At 36.0% G+C, this 17,250-nt stretch overlaps 1 protein-coding gene across 1 annotated transcript in view; it reads left to right on the top strand.

Moving 5' to 3' along the window:
• Nucleotides 1-17,250, top strand: part of SIPA1L2 (signal induced proliferation associated 1 like 2) — a 124,676-nt gene that overhangs the window by 9,248 nt on the left and 98,178 nt on the right. Inside the window, exon 2 of the mRNA XM_058800909.1 lies at nucleotides 16,264-16,336. The gene's annotated coding sequence lies outside the window, so the exon portion shown is untranslated. The remainder of the gene's footprint in view (nucleotides 1-16,263; nucleotides 16,337-17,250) is intronic.

The following is a 17,250-nucleotide window of genomic DNA, read 5'->3' as shown; positions in this document are numbered from 1 at the left end:
CATAAGCAAGTCAGTCTGAATACAGAGCTGTTGTGGCTTCCAGTGTGAGTTAATCTATGAAATATCACAACATTTTTTGGGGTTATCAGTTGCTCTGATAATTGAGAATTTTAGTTGCTATTCCAGCACACTGTGATTTCACTTTATCATATTTCAGAATTTGTACAGAATATTTCTCTATTACAATATTGTGAAGATCTTTCTACAAGACTCCTTACGGTCTTGCATTATAGGCTCATATTGTATATTCTTCGTTTAGAATTCCCAAATAAATTATTGGCAGTTAAATACTTTACAACTCTAGAACTTAACAATAAAATAAATGCTTGAAGACAATAGCATGTCCTCTCAGGTTTGGCTTCAGATACACTTTGCTGACTTTGTCACTGATTAAAACATGTTTAGCAATACTAGAATTTGTATGTGTGAATTTCTATTGAGCAATTCCATTGGATCCCTTCCAAAAGATTGTTTTAATGTTAAGGAACAGGATATGAATTTGAAATTGGCTCTCAGCAAGTCAAACTTAGATTTGTATTTTGTTCTTTTGCTTTGGCTACTAATTTTAGTACAATGAAAATTGTGATAACCCATGCTAAAGGTACCCATGTGGCTGGGGGAAAAAAAATCTGTGATTTGTTTGAGTATTTTAAAGTACAAATTAAAATGGTTCAGTTCTGGAAACATCTTCTGTTTGCACTTTTAAAATGTTCACCCTTAACCTCTTAGTTTCATTAGCTATAAACAAGACCCAGCAGAACCCCGGAAGCTTGAGATGATTCCTGCTTTTTCTCATCCAGCTTCACAGTGGTTACACTTTTAAATATTTCTGTGTTTACCAAAGCATGAGCCAGACCTTCAGATCCCTGTTTTGGTTTTTGGAATCCATTTTATTAAGTGTTTAAAATTTCAGGTGTTTGTATAATATTCAGCTTCAGTATGAACAAGGTTGCAAATACATACTGAGATAATCAAAACAAACAGGAAAGGGAATGGAAAGAATTTCCTTTAGGGTAAAATTCCTTTAAGTGAAAATAACCATGATAGATAGTGCTTGTCAATTGGCAAGGAAAGCTGGGACTTGCCTTCTGAAGGTTTTATTTTGCTGAAAATGGAAGAACATGGAAAAGCTCAGTCAGCTTTTTAAACCATACTTTCAGCAAAAAAATGAATTCAAACATTAATTCTATTAAACTTATGAATCTCCAAAACTGTTGCATTAAGACTGATGATAGGTACAGATCAGTATCTTCAGAAACTAAAACCCTCAGAACTAACTCATTAGTGAATTTAAAAAGTGTGTTTATTGGCATTTTATTTTTGGAGCAGGACTAAGCTTTTGAGGGTTATCTCCTGATCTTTTCACTCAACAATATTTTGTTTGCATGATGGAGAAATTTTAGAGAATTTAAAATATATTTTTCATGAAGCTAACTCAAAATTTTGACCTTAACATAAACTGTGTTTCTAGCTCTGAATGCTACACAGTGTGACAGAACAATTGAGAAATGGAAGCTAAAAAGAACACTGCTGAAGCTGATGTGCTTTACAAAATTTTAAGGTGAATATTTGAGAAGAAAGCAAATAGTAAGATGAAACAAAGTTTTTGGAGTAAACACTTATTTCTCAGTATTCAGGAAGTAAATATTTTCTCTAACTTGTTATGACTTGGACAGAATTATAAAAATACTGTGTCTTCATTTTTTCAAGCTCACTCAAATGGAGTTGAGTAATCTGACACATGATTACTCAATGGGAAGGGTACTTAAACAAACAGAACCCATCAAATCCCCCACACTATTTAGAAAAGTGATTGAGAATTGTTGTTCTGCAGGTTTAAAAGCATTACATTAGCTGCACCTACTTTGCTCTTTAGGTGTTTTTTTCAGGATTTTTTTCATGTTCAGCTTGAGGTGGAAAAAGTGCATATTCCTTGGGCTGTCCCCTCTTCTATCCTCCCTTTTCTCCTCATGAAGGCAGCATGGCTGTTACATAAAATCTTAATGGAATGATCACAGAACACTATCTTGTAATGGTGACTTTTTCAATGTTTAATTTTTATGGCTTTTGCTTGCTATAGTAGTTTGACTTACAGATTTGATCACATACCAGTGTTTTGGTTACTTGCACAAAATAAAAACACAGCTCGCTATATCTGCTTTGTATTTTTCTATTTCTGCACTGGCTTTTTTTGTTCTTTTAAAGTAGCTTTCAGCAAAATTGCAACTAATTGCCAGTAGCCCAGCTGATTTATAGCAACAACATAAAAATTGTCATAGTCAAGCTGACCACAGTAAAACCTTGCAGTTATGAGATATTTTGAAACCTAAAATCTGAGCTTCTAATAAAATGTTTATGGCCTTCAACCTTTTTGGCAATAAATTAAAACCCAAGAAATCTGTTTAGAATGCATTTTTTCCTTAAACTGTAATGACATAATTTCTACTCTAATACTTTTCGCCTCCCACATGGAGTCTTTCATTCTGCAGTAAAAGTTTTCATGCCCTTCACTTGTGCTCTATTCTGTCTCCCACACCCCTCTACTGACTTGCCATTACCCCCTTGTGGAACAAAAAATTACTTTTCTTTGCTTAGAAAGCGTAGGCCTGTGTGGTACAGCTGCACAGCTCGCTGAAACCCTGGGTGGTTTACTGTCCCCAAAGGGGCCCAGTGTGTGGTTTATCCCTGTGGAGGCTGGGGGCAGAGCACACCTCCTGGTGAAAGACAGCTGGCTGTCAGCTCCTGGGCACCTTCTGGCTGGGAAGTGTATGCTCAGATTTGCATCCTACCCATAAGGTTTCCCATTTATTGCTGCCAAGAGGATGTGCTCTCAGCCCCTGAGTAGTCCAACACCACAGGTTGTCCCTTGACCACTGGCAAATTGGTGAAGTTCCTTTTCCAGCTGTGCATTTTAAAATAATCGAGCATGACGTAGAGGAGTAGATGGAAAGTGTTTTTTAGACATAGAGTGTTCTGTCCTTTCAAACAACTTGGGCTTTAAACAATTTTCTATCTCAGCAGTTAGAGGAAATAAAAACTCTGCAGGAGGTTCCAAAGACTAGAAAGTCTGTATATGGTTCACAAAGGTGGTGGTGGAGGAGGGGGCTGGAGAGGGATTGTTTATTTAATGGACTTCAAATGCCTGAATACTTTTCAGGATACAAATCTTGTAATTTTCATTTTTCCCCCCTCTTTAATACCTATAGGACTAGCACCTTTTATCATACAGATGAAGTAATCAAATGAAACAACTATGTGATGTTTGAGTATGGTGGCAATGAAAACCTCTTGAGCTTCTATGTCATCAATATTTTAAATACTTTGACAGAAAGATTTTGTCTCATGTAGAATCAGGGGTTTTTTTTTAACATCTTGCCTGAAACATACATTTAGTATATATACTCTGGTAGTTGTTCATAAATTTAATGATAACTCTGATATACTTGACAGAAATAGCTTCAATTTTCTTTTTTCTTCTCTTTTATGTGACTACCATAGCCTCTGGTATGTTTTAATATTATGTTTGTAATCAAAGATGAACGATTTGTAGAACTTCCACTCTGCAAGTACACAGAGTAACAAAGTTAATAAAGATGCCATTATTTTATTAGAAGAGTTGATGACAGTAATGTTTAAGAGGCAATAAGGTGTATGGCAATGTTTTCTGAGAAGTTAATATATTAACAACAGTTTCTCTCCACAAACTGATGGGTGCGGAATAAGTGGATATTTGTGCTTTCAAGGTGCTCTTGAGGGGGGTGAGAAGACCAAGTGAATAAAAACACATGGGAAATATGAAAATGTTAATAATTTATACAAAATGCTCTCAGTTTTTGCTAGATTAAAATAATTGTTCATCTGAAAGAAAATAAATCACTTCAAGTTTCATTGTTATACATTAAGCACTAGATTAGATAAATTTAGGTGGTGGGTTTGCATTTTTTTCCCTTGTATTAAAATAATGCCATTCAGTTATTTCCTGACTGCTCTGTGATAATTACAGATGAAAGTGCAGCTCTGTATTTTATGATCATTGATATTTTGAGTAAAATATTTCAGAATTAGGGATTTATACCAAGCACACTGCAAGCTTGCTTTGTATGTCATTTTCCTATATTTTTTTCCAAGAATAATTTTCCATTATTATATTCTGAGCAGTTTGTAACAAAATGATGGTCTGTTTGTCTTGTAGTCCACAAGTGAGTAACTACTCTGCATGCCTGAACCTTGCAGCCTTCACAGAACAAAAAAACGTGTCTGAAACTTAACACTGTCTTTTGTGGTAGAGGGATATACGAGAAAAAACGAAAAACTTGCAAAGTGAGTCTCTCTTTGTACAGAACTGTCACTGCCCTGCTTGGCTGGTACAGATTCTTTTCAGCTGTCACTTTCAGTACAAAGGGGACAAAGCCTGTGCCTGGACTTACTCCCACTGTCTTAGTCTGATTTTTATCTAAAGCAGAGTCTGAGGCCTGCAAGATTATTGACCATTTGTCCCGTTGGAATGCCAAGGTCTAGAATTCTGACCTTTCTGTGTTTTCAAAGTATGTTTGTTTCAGTAATTAACACTAGATGCTATTTTTCTCATGTGGCAGGGAATAAAAAAATTTTCAAGCAAAAATATTCTGCTCCCTTCTTATCCAGAGTATATTAGATAGTATTTTATGTTCCTTTTGTTTCTTTGTTTCTTTTTATCTATACTTCTAAATGTAGGTTAACTTGTAAAGACTTTGGTTTTCTGCAGAAAGCAGTTGTGTACCTGATTTTTCTTAAAAGTGTGAGCTGCTTAAAAACCTTACAGGTGATAATCATGATTGAAACAAGAAATCCTGTCCCTTAGTGGGAAGGGAGAGGATGTGGTGGGTGATATTTAGGATATTTGTGATACAGGCAAAGTGTGTATACTGCAATTGAACAGTTGTCTTGAGCATGGAAAGAAATAAAACAACAGTAATGATCTTAGGCTGGGGAGTAGGGAAATCTTTGCTGCATGTGAGAGGGGTGAGTGGCTTGGGTGTGTATGCTTGGGTGCCTGTGCACACCTCTGAAATGCAGAAAGAGAAATAAGGCATAACTATGAGTGACTCTTTCATTGTCTGTTCCAAGTGGGTAAAAGAATCAAAACTCTCAGGTCTGAAACACGGCACTGGTGAGACTTCTGTTGTTGGTCTTGGGTTTATAAGTCAGCAGAAAGAGACAGTTGATCCTTGTCTCTGATGTTTATAATTCAGAATTTATTTTTTTTAATTTCTAGATGTCTATTCCTGGTAGAAATGTTATACTGTTTGGCTGCAGATTTTTATTACTCTTTCATTTTATTGCCGTTTTCAGCACGAAATAAATCATACAACCTTAATGAGTATAAATTGTTATACAAATATATAATTTTTATTGACATAAAATTATGTGGTGGCAAACACAGTTTTGAAATATTTGTAAATCAATATATTACTCCTGTCTTCTTCCTAGGAGCAATTGAAGATTCATCATAGAAAGCTTTGCCTTTGTTTACTTTTGATTCAATGGCTGAGATAAAGGATGTGTTTCTAGAACTTCAACAGCCTTGCGAGTTTGTTTCAAGTTAGGTTAAATTCCTCTGATTTACTGAATTTTTTAACAGGACCGAAAGCCTGTGCCCACAACAGCATGGCAGGCCAATGTGCTGGGTGAATGAGTGAGACTTGGTTTTGAGGCAGATGTGGCATGGCCTGGTGCCAAAGCCCTGCTCAGCCTTTACTAGGTGGCAGAATGCCTGTAATTAATGTTTGGGGGAAAAAAATTTAAATTTGTGGCTTAAAAAACACACATTGAGAGAATGTGTTGTTCTCTTTGTATAAAAGTGGTAATTAATTTTCTTTTACAGAAAAATTAATTTAATATATTGATATTATCCAAATGAGGCTCCTAGTTTTGTATTTTATTTTGATTTTCTTAAGTAAATGTGTCCAAAATCTGCTTAATCTTGGTTTATTTAGATGTAGATTAGGTCGTATGTGAATTGTGCTGAAATTTGTAAAATCTTAACTGGTGAATTTTAAGTTTAAGAGTGTAAATGCCTTTTTTAACACTGTTTTTATTGCTTTGATGTGTGCTGGTATCTAAACCATGTAATTGTGTGTAGAATTATGGGGAGAGGATTTGTCTTCTGGCCAACTTTGTTTTGTTCACTGCTGTCATAGGTGGCTATTACTCCTGTTTGTCAAATACTGAATATCTGTAACTACTCCACAGTTAAGTGCATTTGTCTAAGTTCAGAAGCAGATGGCCATTTTAAATACACAAACCCAGGGTCTATCCTACTGAAGGAGAAAAAACTACTGTATGTGGCACATGGAGAAGTGAAAATTTCATCCCTGCTAATTATTCAATAATTTAGATATGTTGTATTTTTTTTCCCCAGGCAGTAAAATCTGAAAAAAATTCCTGAAAAACACTGCTTTCACATATTTCTGGTACAGCAAACAAACCTGGCTCTTAGCAATTTTTTTACAGGAACCATGCTATTATCCATGCCTCTCTACATCTCTCTTCTTGTGCAATAATGCCTTTGGGAGGCTTCTGGTTTGATTGGCAGGCTGGCATATTTAGGCATGTCTGAAATACAAACTGTGTTTTTTGTTCAGAACTGTACAAACTGTGCCATATTTGAAATAAGTTACTGAAGTCTCATCTGCAAGAACAATGACCTTACAAATTTAAACTGGAAAACCTGTACAATCAAAATTCTCTGGTGGTTTTTTGTAATAGAAGAGAAAAAGTATCTGTCAAACATAAATGGAAAAGGAATCAAAATGAGGTAATCTTGACCAGAGACTAAGCTAAAGTTTTTACTTAACTTTGGTTTTGCCATTCAGTAAAGAAAAAAGTTCTGGGAAATAGCAGTAGAGGTGGTAATTGTAATTGCCCACATTTGAAATGCTTTGTGAAGGAGACTTCACTGCACCAATGCCTGGGGGTTGAGGATAGAGAAGGAGAGAAACTCAACGAAACAAAAAACCCCAAACAAAACCAACAGCTTCCCCTGCCCCCCAACAGGTTATATCAATTATTTATTTAGTAACAGGTCAGGAACTTTGGATGAGTGAACTTTTCTTTTTTTGGTCATGCAAACAGAGTATACCCTACCTGGCCTGTAGTGTAAGTATATTGGGCTCTAGTTGCGATGGGAATCCAAAATGTAGTGAAAATGTTTCCTTAGTCAAAAGTAATCAAAGAATTAATTTGTAATTTTTTAGAGCATGTAAAGATCCAAGTCTCATTCCAACTTCCCAAAAATGTTTACTCAAATCAAAGTTGTTATATAAAATTCACACTTTATTGAGCTTCAATCTTTTTTTTAATATGAGGCAGCTACCTTATCCTGAAACATCTGGTATTACAACCTTCAAAAGAGGTGTTCTTTCCAGTTCACTTAATGGGTGAAATGATTTTAGTCTATGTCAAACATTCTTTGACCTCTGTGTAATTAGAATAAACATGTACCCAAAAATCTGTCACCAAATTTTGCTCATCTCTGGATATAGATGAAAGTTATTTGGGATGCTGAAGGTTTTGGACTGCTTCCAGATTAGCCCCTCTTGACCTAAGAGGGGTAATGTTCTTTTTACAGCATATTGTAGTGTACATACCAGCTCAGGTCTTAGTATAGATTGAAAGAATCTCTGTTAAATCTTTCTCTTCTGTTGTGTATTTGCCTTGTCTGTTCCTCTTCATTTTGTGTTGTTTGTGTTTAATCTGGCCATAAACACCATGTAATGAGTGTTGACTATAAAAAGCAATGGTAGTAAACTCTAAGACTCATATTCTTGGAATGAATTTGATGACCAATTATGCTATTTTTACCTCTGATATTCTGAGGGAAATGGGAGACATTCAAATGCAGTTCTGGGCATTGTCAATCTTTTCAGTGCTGTTTCAGAGTTAAGGCTGGAAGAGGTTTCCAGAATTTTGAATAGGATTTTCAATCAAATGCGTGGGTTCGGTGTGTAAAGAATACACTATGAGGCTATAATTGAATGAAGAATTAATTTCCAAATTCTGCAAACTACTTTGTTTACAGTGCTGGGTATTTCAGTAGGAGAGCTGGATGAAATGCTAAAGATCTTGATTTATGCTAAATATCTAATTTTAGTCCCTGCATTTCAAGAGGGATGTTGAGAAACTGAAGAGCACCAAGAAGGGGTCAAAGGGCCTTGCTTGGAGAAAATGAGATGGCAGGAGAAGCTGACAGAGCTAGGCTTGCTCACTCTGACAAAGCAGCAGCTCCTGAGTAACCCAAGGGTCTCCCATAGATGCTTGAGGGTAGTTCCACAAAAGGATAGAAGTGAATTTTTTCCGCTGTCCCCAGACCGGCCCCAAACTCTGGTATGGTTTGTTGGGGTCCGAGGGAGGAAGCACACTGCCAGGAGGCCAGTACAGGCCCAGGACAGACTGCCTGGAGACATGGCTGCTTTTTCCATCCCTGGAGATCTTGAACACTCAGCAAGACCTGGCCATGCCTTACCATTTCCATTCTGATGAGCAGAAGATTGGACTGCATGACTTCCAGAAGTGCCTCTCAGCCACTCCAAAACTTAAGATGATTAGATTTTTGTCCTTTAGCCCTTTTATTACCTCATTCTGAAATGACTGGCTCATGTGTCTATTTGAAAAAGCAAGCGACACTGTCAAAAAGCATATGCTACAAACATGAAGTCATTTACAAATGATATGCACAAAACTCTACTCTTGTTTTTGAGAGACAGTAATAATAAAAAAAATTCCTCTCCACTGATTGTATTTGAAAATCATCTTACTTTTCATGCTTGATGAAAACAGAGCTGATAAAGAAATGCTTTGGGTTTTTGCATAGTACTTAATATGTTACTTTCTACTCAAAAATGGCAAAAAAGTATTTTTCCACCTCAGAGAAATGCCAATGATAAATAAAGTATTAACCAGACCTATGGAAGCAATATAGAAAAGTATTCATGCTATTTCTGTGAATAGCATTCACAACACTGTGATATAGTTATGGGGTTTTTTCAGACCCATTTTATGACTTGTGAGTAATTTTTGTGTCTTTCCTGCTTTTAAGCTCCAAGTCAGCTGCCATGTTTCAGTTATCTTTAATTGAAATAGTCAGGTGCTACCTCATCATCCAGCTGATTTTTTTTAAATCTGCTTTTCTGTGGATGAAGCCAATAACTTCTGCCTTGTTTAGTAATTTCAGTTCCAGGCTGATAATTCTCCTTTATCGTTAATATTTTTAGCATACTTACGTTTATGATATTTCTATTTTTTTTGTATTCAGGAGGTATCAAAAGCACTGCACGTCTTACTGCTGTACTTTGAAAATGCACGGAATTCAAGAGCCCCTGTCTCTTTCATTGTGAGGTGTGGTCCTCAGCTTTGCTGTGGCTATACCAGACTACTCACATTTAAGCCCTTTATCTCTTCTGTGATTAAGTTTGGAATAATACAAAGTTGAAAATAAAACAAATCAAACAAAAAAACCCAGACCAAACGGACAAACGACACCAACAACAACAAAAAAACCAAAATAAAAAACCCAAAAAAACACACCAAAAAAAACCTAAAAAAACCCCCAACCAAACAACGAACAAAAGACTATTAGAGCTAAATGTTGAGCTATTCCTGAAAATAGCTATACTATTTAATCTCTCTCATCTATTGTATTTTCTATAATTAGTGGTCCAAACCTGATAATTGGTGGTGCCAGAATGGATATTGTTTCGTGCTCTCTTTGTGATCTTGCTTATTACATGCTTTTGCTGTGCTGTCAAAATGAGGTATTGCAAAGGGAGAAAAGGATGCCTGGAGCTGAACATTGTTTCATAGGAGAAAAATAAAGGTGGGAATGAAGATGATGTTAAAATTATGTATGGGGATAGCAGTGTGTGGAGTGTCATGTTCAAAGTACAAATGAGAAAGATCAAGCTCTATGCTTATTAACTTTCATTAAATATATATTCCATATTAATTGCAGATTTATTGCAAATAAAAAGACATCTGTGGAAATGATGGGCATTGTGGGGTGTTCTGTTCATTTCTGACAAAATAACTTTGATGTAAAGCACAGATCCTTTCCCAGTTAAAAAGTCAGTTCAGAAGGTAAACCTATCTCAAGATTACCTTTTCTGTTTTTGTAATAAGGAATGTTCTTTACCTGGGGTTATATTCTAAATGTGGTAGAGCTCTTTCAGGTCAGAGCAGGGTTAGTGGATTTTTTGTCATGTTCAGGATGAAGCTATAGTTGCATTTGAGTGTATGTAAGAAAATTCTGATAGCCTAAGGATAGATCTATTTATGCTGGCACTTATATTAGGGAGTGTGTCAGTTGTGTACATTTGCTGTTCACCTTATGTGTTTCTTAGCCAGTGCTCTTTGTTATCTTTCTCAGAGAAAGGATCATCCAAAATTGCAGGTTCTATAAATAATTATTCTCAGCAGTCAATCTGAGACTTAAGCAGACAAAAGATGAATGGAGATTGCTTTTCAAATTAGTGCTGCTGTGTAATTAATTGTGCTTAATTAGCAAATCTTTCTTTAAGTATCCACAGTGCAGTGATGTAATTTGTTTTCCCAGGTAACTGATCACAAAATATGGAAAGCTGTTTTTAACAAACTCCAAGTAATTGCATGTTTCAGTGGAAGTGCTTTGATTGAAACAGTGGTGATTTATCTGATGACCCTCAGTCTGTCTTGGGCCCCTCCAATCCTTCCAGCTGGCTTACTGTTGCTTTAAGATAGGAAATGGGTGTTTGGGCAGTGTGCTCACTGGTAAATTAATTTTGTTCCCTGTGCAGCTCAGCTAGAACAGTTTGGAAGTGCATCCACTGGGAAGGCATCCCTCCTTTGCTGCCTGTACAGGGACTGGTACGTAGAACTAGGAACAGCATTTACTGTGATGGGGAAATATCTGTAATCTGACCTGTAGCTGGTGAGGTTCAGCCAGCCTGGATCAAATAAGGTGTCCCTTCCTCAGAGAGGCAAATATAAGCTTGTGATAATATTTTTATATTTTATATAATTTTATATTGTGACAGCATCTGTGATAGGTGTGTTGTGATATTATGTAATAAAGTTCTCAATTTCCTTTTGAACTGGGTGATATGTGTGGCCTGTAAGATGATTAGTGCCCTCACGTGCTTGACTTCTTTTAGAATTTGAGTTTTCCACACACCAGTGGGAAATAGAGAATTACAGCTCTTAGAGAGATGAATGTAATTCTTACTATGGTGGATGTTGGTATTTCTGAAACTGAAAAACAAGTGTACAAACAGAGATGCCATACATCTTGAACGAACACAAGTTATTTTTCATTGTCCTTGTCCCTTTAGTTTAGAATATAGAGTTCAAGTAGGATCTGTTGCTAGGGAATTCCATTCTGGGTGTTAAATGGACATTGTAGCATTGTGGGCAGCCTTGGTATTAAAATCAACTACCTTGTCAGAAAAGGGAGGAGTTTGGTAATGTTTTTTGTGTTGTTTTGGAGTTGGATTTTTTTTTTTTTTTTTTGTCAAAGATATCTGGAACATTGACCTCTACACATTTATCTGGGCAGCAAAAAATTAAGAATGAACTTATGGATTTAGAAGGAAAGCCCAGTTTACAAATCAACATGTAAAATAATTGCTGTCTGCAAAGCCAGGGATTTCACAAGTATTTGGCAATGGTGATTGTATATCTTTGCTTTGTTTCACAGTAAAGCGTGCTACTACTTCCTTAACCTTATTGCTTTCTATTTCTCAGCCTGTATTTCAAAAAGAAGCAGCATGTTTTCTCCCTGAAATGAAGAATTAAAATAGATTTTTTGTATGAAACACCTGCACAGGAGGAAGTGAAACAGAACTTTTTAGCTCTCACTGTTTTATGGCAAGATTTCTGTTCCTTTTCCTTCCTGTAAACAACAGGAGTCACTTAGAGAGTGGGAAATAAGCTACTTACAGAATATTTTCTGTATGAAAGGAAGGAAAAGGCCTTTACAGAGATCAGTCTATTGTGTTGGGAATACAGAAAGTTATATGTAGTTAAATTGAGTTTAGTACTTGGAGAGGAAATACATGGCGAAATACATGCAATCACTTCAGTCTTGCCCCTTTAAAGTGCTAGGTGCTCCCATTAGTTGCTGAAATCAAAGCAGGAGGTAGGACATGGAGTGCTGTGGTTTGATCCCAAATCCTTTGTGTAACCTGTGATCACTGTAAGAACTAGATCAGAGAGAGACTACACTAAGAGCTGATGCAGTATGGCTTTTATTTATAAACAAGCAGTTTTGATACTTGTACTTTTAGATAGATGTTCAAATTACTTTTGCACATCTGTTTTTGATCTCTTTGAAGTATGGTTGTCTTTGCTGGACAAGTGTCATAATTGGATTTTTCATGGAAGTAATGGTTTCCAATGTACTTGTAGAGAGTATATATTTTCAAAGTTCTGCTTCACATATGAAATATATTCACTAAATTCTGGTGTGAACCTGGCAATCTTATAAAAGATTGCCTGGCCTGTGTTAAAAAATTAATTTCTCTGAATAGCTATTTGATTTTCATTTATCTTGTGTAGCACCAGCAAGAGTCTTTATCACCAGTAAGAATTGTGGATGAGGTATTTAAACTCTGCCTAAGTATTATGGAATAATATAGCTTTCTTGAAATCTTGGGTGTATAAGATGATAGGACTGACAATAGCTTTGCCAATAAAATTGAGTAGATAGCGGAAAATCTTGTCATTGATTGTATCACTTTTATCTTCTGTTCTTGTACTTAAGTCATACTTGAAAATGGAAATGTATTATAGCAGTTTTTGTCATTTCTTTTGCTCTATATATTAAGTTCAAGATTCTTAGTACTTGAATATCATGAAAAGGCAGTTGTAAGTATGGGAAAGAAGAAAGTAAAAAATCTTGTTTGCTTAATAGATGCTGAACTCCATTTTTTTCAAAAGGGGTACTTAAATACAAAACGCTTTAATAGCAGTATTAGTTGTTAAAGAAATTATGGTTTTTTTCTTGTGTGATGGGTCCAGTTCCTCTCACAGAAATCCTGATGTCTGGGTATTTCAGCCTAGGTTGGCAAATAAGGCTGCAGTATGTGCATTTGTGTTTGTCAAAGGCAGCCGAGAGTTGTGTATCTTCTGGCATGTCTTGGTGAAAGGAGAATGTGCCCTGTCTTTGTCCCAACAGAAGAAAAGGAATCCTTTGCTGCCTGTATTTGGATTTCTGTTCTTCTGGTCCAGAATTGTCAGTCTGCTTGTTTGCTTTGTCTCTGTAGTTTTCTAATTCTTTGTTCAAGGCAGGGGCTTGAACAAACAAAGCCTCTTATTACCAAAAGGACTCCTGCAGTCATGTATGAGGTCGAGGTGTAGAGGGAAGGGTAAAGTTTCTTCTTGAAAGTTTGGGGTGCTGAAGACACCGATGTCACTATATCACACAGTTGAGAACAAGTGACTTGACAAGGCATTAGCTAGCCTTTGTGGTCCTTCATGGAATTTATTTTTAATTGGATGTCCCACCAAAAATGCAGCTCCTACAATGTAAATTGAGTGTGTCCAAGGTACATTGGACTTGCTGGGTAGATTGACTGTGTCAGGTTGATATTCTGGACATACTGAACATGCTGTGGAGCTTATCTCAGCAGTGACCATTTGTACAGTGTTTTGGAGCACTAAGAAGCCGCTTGGAACTAGGCTTTCTACTGAGGATCCTGCCTCTTTGCCCATTCTTTCTGGAATCAATTTCTTCTAAATAGACATAACTTTTTGGGTGGAGAAAGAAAACTTGCCCAGGGAAAATTAGAGAGCTTGTACTGATATTTTTCTGCTTTTCATATAACAGAAAAAAAATAGGAATAGAAAATATTTAAAGATTGGGACATAAATAATACTACATATTCATGCAGAAAAATACTTTTTTTGCAGTTGAAAATTAGGTACAGTATATGGCAAACCACAGTTAGGAATGTCTGACTTTTTGCCAAACAGGACTACTAACAAGGATTGACTTTCCTATGCAGAAATTATTTCTGCCTGCATTTCAGTATCTTTCAGTGTGAACTCTTCTTTGCCTTCTCTTTGGCCAACTTGACTTCTTTGGTGACAATTCCTGTAGAAACAAGGTACTGGTTTTCAATTCCAGTGGACATTCAGATAAAGATTAAGAAACCAACAAATGAAATCCATTATTGCATCCTGGAAAATAAAGCAACCCACATATAACTGCCCAGCAGCTTTATATGATGCCCAATACTACAAATAAGTTTTGAAGTACATGAAAGAAAATAGGCATATCATAATTTCTGATTTGTAATTTGTTACTTTATGTGAGTTTAAAGGAACCTACATGACTTGAAATTTTGAGGTTATTTTCCATTTGTAGACCTTAATGAATGTGGGGACATGATGTTATAAAGAAAACTTTTGAATGCTGGTGAAATAATAAGTTATTTTTGGAATGTATAACATTTTTCTTCTCAATTCTTAAATTCTTTTCCTGATTCAGTGTTCTGTATAAGAACTTTGGATTAAAGAAAAAAATTAGTATGTGGACAAGGCCTAATGTTTTCCCATTTGGCTGCCTCACAAAAGAGCAACATAATCCTCTAAATCCTGCTTTACTCTGAGGATCAATTGATTCCACTTTCTCCTCTGATAAATGGACAATTTAAAAATTGTCTTTGAGACAGACGTTTTGAAGCTTGCTTTTTCCCAGTGATTTGAATATATGATTACTTTTTTATTTTTGTGAGAAAAACAATGCTAATAATTATAATATTCTTATAACCTTATTTAAAGAAAACTGGAAGCAGTTTCTATTGGAAAATGGACCAGATTCCTAAGTCATTCTAAAAAAAAACCCATTGGTTTTAATTTTGCAGTTGCTTTCTTCTCATGTTTTTACTTTTGACTTTCAGTATTTACTATGACTTTAGTTTCAGATTTTACTAGACTGAGGTTTATCTGAGAAATTTGTTTTCTTCAGGTGTAATTTTAGGTTTGGAATGAGAAATTTCTGTTTAATATCTTGGGGGTTTTAATTGTGTCTTCTGTTGGCAAACAGAAGACCGGATGATGTTGGTCAACACTGCTACTGATAGAGTTTAGGGATTTTTTTAGCTTTACTATGAGAACTGCACTGGTTGGTGCAGTTTTAAGTTGTAACTGCACCAGGAGTTGGGGGTTTTGTTTTTGCTAGTGTGAGCATACTGGTGAAAGTAGACTTAAGGGGTTGCATAGTTTTGACTAGACCTAGAATGAGGATAACAGTAAACTGTCCTGCATTCCATCTGTATGGGCTTTTTGTTTGTTTGTGTTACTGGTGTCTATAATACCTAGATATGCAGCTGACGTAGGATTTTGAGGCTTTGTGTTCTTTTCCATTGTATGCACTATTCTGTAAAATACCTATTAGAATTATTTTTGTCCCTATGGTGGTGATTTAGTACAGGAAATAACATCTGTTCCTGCTGTGTGTGTGTTCTTTTTCCTTTCTTTCAGTATGAATATAACATTGTGTATTTTCAAGCCAGATTTTACTGTCTGAGATCATGGTAAAATTAACTCCTTTTGAAACTTTGTTGGCTCTGATATAAAATAGACAAATCACCTTGCTGATAGTTTTGTCATTTCTTTCTCTAATGTCGATCAGACAGACCTAGCTAAAATATTTTTATTTTACATATGCTTTTATTTTCCTTTATTCAGAAGCAAATATAAAATTGTCAAATGTAAATTTTGCAGTGTTAGATAATTTCTTGGCTGTAAGTCGTCCCACAGAATCTCAGAGCATGTTTCTAAACCTTCTGGATCAACTCACTACTCTTTTCTCTCAAAACATTTTATGGAACTTCATGACTTTTCCTCATCCCTGTAATTGAAAATATCATTAGGCTACTTGCATTTTACAGGAATAGCTGTGGGCCCTTTATCATAACCTTTGAAGCAGAGCCATAATGAAACGGTCTGATGGTTCAGCACCTACTGGCTCATGACCCTTTGCCCTAGCAACAGTTTTTTTCCAGTTATTGCCAGGAACTTGCACAGATAACACCTTTAAATTCTTTGTTGCAACACATACATATGAAACTAAGCTGATTTTTAAAGCCAGTGAATTGTTCTTGATATTTTATTTCCATGTAGCAATTAGTAGATTTTAATTTTACACTAGTGTTTATTGAAGGGGTTTTTTAACTTATCCCTTAATATCATAAGGGGACATGTTCACCCAAAACCAAAACCAATAAATCTTTCTCATTTGACTTGCAGGTATCTCCATTTTGGTGATATCAGAAAAAGAGTGACTGAAGTTGGCATCCTTTGTGAACCCTTCTAGCCAAAGGTAAGCCAAATTTCTAGCTGATGGCAGATATGTTTTTACTATGCTTGTAGTACTTTTAAGTAAAAATGCAGTTGTGCTGTTTTCTTGATTTTTGACATCTCACAAATGGTATTTCCTAGGGATACCTAAAGCACCCTAAAAACCCCTAAGATAATAATTTATGTGGCTGGGTGTACAAGTGAATAAAGAATCACAGAATGCTTTGGGTTGGAAGGGACTTTAAGATAATCTCATTCCAAAATCCCTGTCATAGGCAGGACACTTTCCACTGCCTCCATTCAACCTGGTCTTTCACAGCTTCTCAGTATGACCTGTTCCAGTGTTTCACCACCCTCACAGTAAAGGATTTCTCCTTAATATCCAATCTAAACCCACCCTCTTTCAGTTTGAAGCCATTCCCCTTTGTCCTATCACTGCATGCCCTTGTATAACGTCCCCCTCTGGCACTCTTGTAACCCCCTTTGCCTACTGGAAGGCTGCTGTAAGGTGTCCCCTGTCTTCAGGCTGAACAAAACCTGTCCCTAGAGAAAGTTCAACCTTTTTTTTGAAATCTGTAACTTGGCAGATTGCCTCTCATTAATATTGAAGTGTAGGGTACAATCAATACTATACAGCTGTTACTATACAGAAGGACTATTGTGTTCTGTAATGTATCAGAGAAGCCAAATTCCTATCTCTACAAACTCCTTGATCTAGCTCAACTGGATTGGTTTTAGTTCTAGGATATGGCTCAGGCGTAGAAATACTTCATGTTGGCTGAACACAGTCTATCATCTGAAGACATTCAGTGTAGTAGTTTTGTTTCTATCATATTTCTGACACCAGTAAAACTTTTAACTTTCATTTCCAACTACATATTGTTTCAGGGAGGAAAAAATTCTGAAACAAGAATTTTAAAAAATTTTATCTTAAAT

Source organism: Ammospiza caudacuta, chromosome 3 (genome assembly GCF_027887145.1).
Source record: "Ammospiza caudacuta isolate bAmmCau1 chromosome 3, bAmmCau1.pri, whole genome shotgun sequence".
NCBI lineage: Eukaryota > Metazoa > Chordata > Aves > Passeriformes > Passerellidae > Ammospiza > Ammospiza caudacuta.
This window is presented reverse-complemented; position numbering and strand designations above follow the sequence as displayed.